The sequence below is a fragment of the Lissotriton helveticus genome, chromosome 7 (genome assembly GCF_964261635.1).
Source record: "Lissotriton helveticus chromosome 7, aLisHel1.1, whole genome shotgun sequence".
NCBI classification, from domain to species: Eukaryota; Metazoa; Chordata; class Amphibia; order Caudata; family Salamandridae; genus Lissotriton; species Lissotriton helveticus.
In genome coordinates, this window is record NC_136068.1 from 375,112,243 (window position 1) to 375,120,631 (window position 8,389).

The 8,389-nt window shown below is 40.4% G+C and overlaps 2 long non-coding RNA genes across 2 annotated transcripts; one reads left to right on the plus strand and one right to left on the minus strand.

Annotated features, from left to right (window-relative positions):
• Positions 1–1,757: 1,757 nt before the first annotated feature.
• Positions 1,758–2,490, minus strand: LOC144766771 (uncharacterized). The gene is made up of 3 exons (XR_013597922.1): positions 2,420–2,490; positions 2,203–2,324; positions 1,758–1,924 (listed from the first exon to the last, which is right to left on the minus strand). It is a non-coding gene; the product is annotated as an uncharacterized LOC144766771 (long non-coding RNA).
• Positions 2,491–5,313: 2,823 nt separating this feature from the next.
• LOC144766772 (uncharacterized) lies at positions 5,314–6,046 on the plus strand. The gene is made up of 3 exons (XR_013597923.1): positions 5,314–5,384; positions 5,480–5,601; positions 5,880–6,046. It is a non-coding gene; the product is annotated as an uncharacterized LOC144766772 (long non-coding RNA).
• Positions 6,047–8,389: the final 2,343 nt, after the last annotated feature.

Consider the following 8,389-nt stretch of genomic DNA (forward strand, 5'->3'; position numbering starts at 1 on the left):
CTTTATCACATACTATGTTGCTGGGAACTGTTTTGGTGTAACGTGTGCCAGAACCTGGGGTGTCTCTGAGTGCCTAAATCACGACCCATCTCATCTTGCTAGCTTGCGGTGCCACAGACGCTCTTTGAAGTCAAAATATAACAGTGCATCACCAGTACCAGCATATGTGTTCTTGTTTCCGGTCCAGGGAAGACATGGCTTGGCAGTTCGGGCTGGACTGTTCCCATGAGGCTCAGGGTCAGACTGATTTGCATATAGCCATGTCTGAACTGGGGTGGCTGAGTGAACTAAAGAATGGTGATGGATTAAACCCAGATCAGTTGACTGGGGGTGAGTGTTTGATTTGCTCAAACGCTCCGTCCATCATCCCCTTTTGTATCGCTTTGTTCACCCTAAGTTGGCAGGGTATGCTCAGACGTGAGTCCCTTGTTCACTTGGCCACTGAATTCAAGATAGCCTGGCTGATGAGGATTATGAATCCGAAACCGGTCCCAGGATGCTTGTTTCCGGTCCAGGGAAGACATGGCTTGGCAGTTCGGGCTGGACTGTTCCCATGAGGCTCAGGGTCAGACTGATTTGCATATAGCCATGTCTGAACTGGGGTGGCTGAGTGAACTAAAGAATGGTGATGGATTAAACCCAGATCAGTTGACTGGGGGTGAGTGTTTGATTTGCTCAAACGCTCCGTCCATCATCCCCTTTTGTATCGCTTTGTTCGCCCTAAGTTGGCAGGGTATGCTCAGACGTGAGTCCCTTGTTCACTTGGCCACTGAATTCAAGATAGCCTGGCTGATGAGGATTATGAATCCGAAACCGGTCCCAGGATGCTTGTTTCCGGTCCAGGGAAGACATGGCTTGGCAGTTCGGGCTGGACTGTTCCCATGAGGCTCAGGGTCAGACTGATTTGCATATAGCCATGTCTGAACTGGGGTTGCTGAGTGAACTAAAGAATGGTGTTGGATTAAACCCAGATCAGTTGACTGGGGGTGAGTGTTTGATTTGCTCAAACGCTCCGTCCATCATCCCCTTTTGTATCGCTTTGTTCGCCCTAAGTTGGCAGGGTATGCTCAGACGTGAGTCCCTTGTTCACTTGGCCACTGGATTCAAGATAGCCTGGCTGATGAGAATTATGAATCCGAAACCGGTCCCAGGATGCTTGTTTCCGGTCCAGGGAAGACATGGCTTGGCAGTTTGGGCTGGACTGTTCCCATGAGGCTCAGGGTCAGACTGATTTGCATATAGCCATGTCTGAACTGGGGTGGCTGAGTGAACTAAAGAATGGTGATGGATTAAACCCAGATCAGTTGACTGGGGGTGAGTGTTTGATTTGCTCAAACGCTCCATCCATCATCCCCTTTTGTATCGCTATGTGTTCTTCAAACCCATAAAAAGACTGCAGATCCTTCCATTATATTCTTGGAATACACCATCATCTCGCAACCCAGACAGGGAAGAGCCCCAAAGATGAGTCACATTTGGTCTGTACTATTTGAAACTTGAAGTGGCTATGAGTGGGAAAAGAGCAAGTCCCCAGAATAGTACCTTACTTAGAACCTATCAATGTATTGCCCATTTCTCTCGCAAACCCAGTAGTCAACAAATATTTAAATGTGACCCATATCATTAATAAACAAAAACAATTTGGAAAAAGGAGAATAGAAACCTTCAACGTGTGTATGGTATAAAAGTATACAATTTATTACAAATCAAATTAAAAATAGTGAATATACAATATAATGATAGTACCCAAAATCACAAACATCAATGATTTTAAAAAAATTGGTTCATCAAGTAAACACAATCTATTTTTGTAAAAAATTTCCCAATATTTAAAAAACAATATGAAAAAATTTCACAGTTGTTGTAGGAGTCGACGCGGCGTTTCGGTGTTTGAATGATTTCACCTTCTTCAGGACAAACAATTCTATTTAAGAAAACATCACAATTAGGTACATACTGTTATTACCATCCAAATTTACATAGTTGTTTCATATTCTTACTAACACTTAATTCTAAAAGAATCATGGGGCACATTTTGACTACATACTGATTGATGTTTTTATTCTAGGGGTTTTACATAAAGGCTTTTTTTTGGGAAATGTCGAGGTATAATTGGCAATACATTTGGTTCTTAAGGTGTGGTGATGTGTAGTCACCATTTTGGTAGCTGATGTCACGTTGGAAATAAAACATATAGCATACCTGTGGGTCATTAATTATACACTCCTCGCTTTCTTGGTTTCTTAGAGGTAGTTAGGAGCGTAGATTTTCTTATGTTGGAAACTGCTAGTCTTTGTTTAATTCCAGACACGAGTTTCATTCATCTAAATAATTGATCACATTATTGGTTTCAAATTAGGTTAGATAAGGCATTTCATTCAATTTGCCTATTTGTGCTATTAAATCTTATAGTTTTTACCTCCTCGTTGCAGGAACTTTTTCAATGGTGAGGATGCTGGAGGGGGGCCACCGTATTGATAAATAAAATAACTGAAATTAAGAAAAAAAGAGATTTTGTACTTTGCACCCCTTAGTTAGAGTTTTGCTTTACCCATTCAGTTTATGTTAGAGACAAAATCACATGGTTTCTGTTGGTATATACATGGGGATGAGTAGTATATTATATGTTACTAAGGTAGGGACTATGTATATCATCTTCACTTTACTCAAATGTCCAGTTCACATATTTTATTGGCCATTTCTGTAGTAGTACCATGGTGGCTATTTAGTCTTACCCCAGGATTTTTTATAAAAATTTCAGTATTTTATTTATTAAATGCTACTTACTTTATAAAAAAAGGATAATATATCCCTGACTACAGCGCCACTGGATGCCTTCAATTCTCCCGGCAGCGTCAGAGTAATCTTTTGAATTTAAAAACCAAGGTCTCTCATCAATCCGACCTGAAAAGGTTGTACAATATTTTGTGTTATTTTCATCACATATATGAACCCTCCATAGCAAAAAATGCACAGTGCTCTATTTTATAGAATTGTACGATCTGCTGTTAGTAATTTGTATCATTGATTTTAATTTTCATTAACCTGGTCTTGCCATTTAGTGAGGGGTTTTCCCTCGCTGGTCTTTAGCTGCCTCCTGTGTTTTTTTGTGGTCTAGATAGCACCCGTCGTTACTAGTAGGACTATAATTGTGCTATCGCATTGGTGTAAAGGCCCCTGTGGTGCCCGATTCACTGTTTCTCAGACGCGTCTGCTATTAAAGCTCGCTAGCGCAGTCTCCCGCCCTCTGAGACGACTATGTTCTTTAAGCGCGTGCGTTCTCGTTCTCACCTTGTTTGTAGTAATCGGCCTCCCTGCTCCCCTCTCAGTCCGGCTCGCAGTTTTTCTGTTATCCGGTTAGTGTTAATCCTGCCGTATTTAACCTGTGATAACGCGGGAAAAGCCTTAATTGATCAGCGCGGGAGATAGACGTGGTGATTACGTCATTTCTCTGTGCGCTGAGTTGAGGTGGACTACAAATGTAGTTCTATGTATAGTCACTAACGTTAAAAAACGAAGGACTTGTCTTTGAAGGATTTAAAACATCTTACTGATTGATTTATGTAATGTTTTTAACGCTATCATATTATTTAGTGATCGCGATTTCCATATCGAAAAAACTCGTGATATTCCGTCCTAAAATAATAATTAGTTTGTTAATATTCTAGTCCCCCTGTTTTTACTGGGGACATCTAGCTATATTCATGGAATATCTAATATTATCATCGCGGTTATTTACAGCTCCAGAGAGGACTGGGAAAGAATTTTGTAAATAGCCAAAATGAGCAATTTAATAAGATCCCTATAGATACAGATTCGTCCAAAAAATAGATAATGGATCTTTAATATTGCAGAAACTAGTGGCATACCTGGTCCATACAAAATGCGGTAGATACTGGTATCCCTGGAACATTATCAACAATTACCATTTAGATTGAGGCATAGACACCTTTCAAGGACCAGGTCTTGTAACTGTGAACAATAACAAACAGGGGAATTAAACATAGAAGACGTCCATTACATCCAGAGCGATCAGTATCTCACCAGATAGCCAGAACTACTGCTGTAAATAACCGCGATGATAATATTAGATATTCCATGAATATAGCTAGATGTCCCCAGTAAAAACAGGGGGACTAGAATATTAACAAACTAATTATTATTTTAGGACGGAATATCACGAGTTTTTTCGATATGGAAATCGCGATCACTAAATAATATGATAGCGTTAAAAACATTACATAAATCAATCAGTAAGATGTTTTAAATCCTTCAAAGACAAGTCCTTCGTTTTTTAACGTTAGTGACTATACATAGAACTACATTTGTAGTCCACCTCAACTCAGCGCACAGAGAAATGACGTAATCACCACGTCTATCTCCCGCGCTGATCAATTAAGGCTTTTCCCGCGTTATCACAGGTTAAATACGGCAGGATTAACACTAACCGGATAACAGAAAAACTGCGAGCCGGACTGAGAGGGGAGCAGGGAGGCCGATTACTACAAACAAGGTGAGAACGAGAACGCACGCGCTTAAAGAACATAGTCGTCTCAGAGGGCGGGAGACTGCGCTAGCGAGCTTTAATAGCAGACGCGTCTGAGAAACAGTGAATCGGGCACCACAGGGGCCTTTACACCAATGCGATAGCACAATTATAGTCCTACTAGTAACGACGGGTGCTATCTAGACCACAAAAAAACACAGGAGGCAGCTAAAGACCAGCGAGGGAAAACCCCTCACTAAATGGCAAGACCAGGTTAATGAAAATTAAAATCAATGATACAAATTACTAACAGCAGATCGTACAATTCTATAAAATAGAGCACTGTGCATTTTTTGCTATGGAGGGTTCATATATGTGATGAAAATAACACAAAATATTGTACAACCTTTTCAGGTCGGATTGATGAGAGACCTTGGTTTTTAAATTCAAAAGATTACTCTGACGCTGCCGGGAGAATTGAAGGCATCCAGTGGCGCTGTAGTCAGGGATATATTATCCTTTTTTATAAAGTAAGTAGCATTTAATAAATAAAATACTGAAATTTTTATAAAAAATCCTGGGGTAAGACTAAATAGCCACCATGGTACTACTACAGAAATGGCCAATAAAATATGTGAACTGGACATTTGAGTAAAGTGAAGATGATATACATAGTCCCTCCCTTAGTAACATATAATATACTACTCATCCCCATGTATATACCAACAGAAACCATGTGATTTTGTCTCTAACATAAACTGAATGGGTAAAGCAAAACTCTAACTAAGGGGTGCAAAGTACAAAATCTCTTTTTTTCTTAATTTCAGTTATTTTATTTATCAATACGGTGGCCCCCCTCCAGCATCCTCACCATTGAAAAAGTTCCTGCAACGAGGAGGTAAAAACTATAAGATTTAATAGCACAAATAGGCAAATTGAATGAAATGCCTTATCTAACCTAATTTGCAACCAATAATGTGATCAATTATTTAGATGAATGAAACTCGTGTCTGGAATTAAACAAAGACTAGCAGTTTCCAACATAAGAAAATCTACGCTCCTAACTACCTCTAAGAAACCAAGAAAGCGAGGAGTGTATAATTAATGACCCACAGGTATGCTATATGTTTTATTTCCAACGTGACATCAGCTACCAAAATGGTGACTACACATCACCACACCTTAAGAACCAAATGTATTGCCAATTATACCTCGACATTTCCCAAAAAAAAGCCTTTATGTAAAACCCCTAGAATAAAAACATCAATCAGTATGTAGTCAAAATGTGCCCCATGATTCTTTTAGAATTAAGTGTTAGTAAGAATATGAAACAACTATGTAAATTTGGATGGTAATAACAGTATGTACCTAATTGTGATGTTTTCTTAAATAGAATTGTTTGTCCTGAAGAAGGTGAAATCATTCAAACACCGAAACGCCGCGTCGACTCCTACAACAACTGTGAAATTTTTTCATATTGTTTTTTAAATATTGGGAAATTTTTTACAAAAATAGATTGTGTTTACTTGATGAACCAATTTTTTTAAAATCATTGATGTTTGTGATTTTGGGTACTATCATTATATTGTATATTCACTGTTTTTAATTTGATTTGTAATAAATTGTATACTTTTATACCATACACACGTTGAAGGTTTCTATTCTCCTTTTTCCAAATTGTTTTTGTTTATTAATGATATGGGTCACATTTAAATATTTGTTGACTACTGGGTTTGCGAGAGAAATGGGCAATACATTGATAGGTTCTAAGTAAGGTACTATTCTGGGGACTTGCTCTGTTCCTTCAGCTTATTCTCCTTGTCCCTAATCTGACTGCTAAGGAGGCCTCCCTCTTTTTTATACATATGAGTGGGAAAAAGCATTTAACAAGACTGACCATGCCAGACTTCAGCCGTCAGGAATAGAGGATCCTACTAAGCAATAAAGTTATAGGGCCTCATTTATGAAGGCCTTGCGCCACCGATGCGTCACTTTTTCCCATGTTAAAAGTGACGCACCGGCGGCGCAAGGCCTTCATAAATAAGGCCCATAGTTTATAGAATCATGAAAGAATGAGCAGGGAAAGCATGAAGCTGACCATGGCTCCAAATCCTAAGTATGTCAATGCTGCTTCTGGATCTAGGGCCAGATGTACGACCATTTTTATTGGTTGTAAATGGGAAATCGGCCCATTTGCAAACACAAAATAGGTTTGCCCTCTTTACAAACCCTATTTTGCGAATCGGTAACCTATTACCAACTCTCAAAATAGGGTTTGAGACTCGCTATTAGGAAGGGTAGTGCCAAGGGCGTCCCTTCCTAAATGCAAGTCGCACTTCAATGTACGATTGTTTTGTGACCGCAATTGCGGTCGCAAAAAACTTGCAGTTTACCACCTACTTCAAGTAGGTGATAAGCCACTCGCAAACGGGAAGGGGTCCCCAGGAGACTCCTTACCCTTTATGACTGGTAGCGAAAATCTTTCTCAAGAGCAGGCAGTTGTCTCACGGACCACTGCCTACTCTTCAAAAATGAAACAGAAACATTTCAGTTTTCTTTTTTAAATGCATCTCGTTTTCTTTTAAGAAACATTGGCTGCATTAAAAAAAAAACAGGTTTATTTAAAAAGCAGTCACAGACATGGTGGTCTGCTGACGTCAGCAGGCCACCATCCCTGGGAGTGCTAGCCATTCGCAATGGGGTTGCAAATTGCACCTGCCTCATGAATGTTAATGAGGCAGGCAATTTGCGACCCCATTAGGAATCGCAAACAGTGTCTGAGACACTGTTGTAAATTCTATTTTGTGAGTCGCAAAACATAGCAATTTGCAAGTCGCAAATTGGAAGGGCCGTACGTCTGGCCCTTTCATTCTAGAAGTGCACGATAGGAATCTTAGAATCCAATGTTCAGTCTGTCTGCAAAGAGATTTAATCAGTAGGGACCCACAGTCCACAACCCATGGGAACAGATCACTCCAGGCAAAGTGTGGTGAAACCAGGGACAGTTGTCCAACTGGACGAAGGATGTACACAGAGGCACCCTGCTCGATGATGAGTTCACACAGTGAAAATGCGGATTAAAACAAAGTTCTGTCTCAGCAACTCATGCCAACAAGTGTTCAGTGTGCAAAAGGTGCTTGGTAAATTAAATGCGGCTGCATGTCCGCTCACGCACACAAGTCGCAATTTTGTTGACTCAGTGGAAACCTCAAGCAATTTTAATTAGAAGGTGTGTAGAAAAGCAGTTTTAAATGAGCATCACGTCCCTGAACTAATTTTTGGCCTGAACAGCAAACACTATGTGTCTGTATTCTCCTACGACCTAAGGGCGTCTTATATCTTCTCCCATTTTTATATTGTGTCCAGTAAATCATTCTGAAATTGAATTGAGTGGCATTGACTCTAATTGTAATCGTCACTTTTGGCAAATTATGGTATTGAATGACTGTTGTGGGAAACTCTCCCTTGAAGGATAGTGTGCCCACGCAGGGGCCTCAGGAAAGTTCATTTGAGCATGCTTTAATCTCAACAAGCAAGCCGGGCTGAAGACGGCTGAAATGCCAGAAACCGGTCCTCGGAAGCTTGTTTCCGGTCCAGGGAAGGCATGGCTTGGCAGTTCGGGCTGGACTGTTCCCATGAGGCACAGGGTCAGACTGATTTGCATGTGGCCATGTCTGAACTGGTGTGGCAGAGTGGGCTAAAGAACGGTGATGGATTAAACCCAGATCTGTTGACTGGGTGTGAGTGTTTGATTGGTTCAGATGCTCCGTCCATCACCACCCCCTTTTGTACCACTTTAATCTCAACAATTGCACCAATTGTAGATTGTATGATGCTGATGCAAACCACATCCCAGGGGATCATTGACACTTTGCTCGCCATTAATTTTCATCAACACCTGCA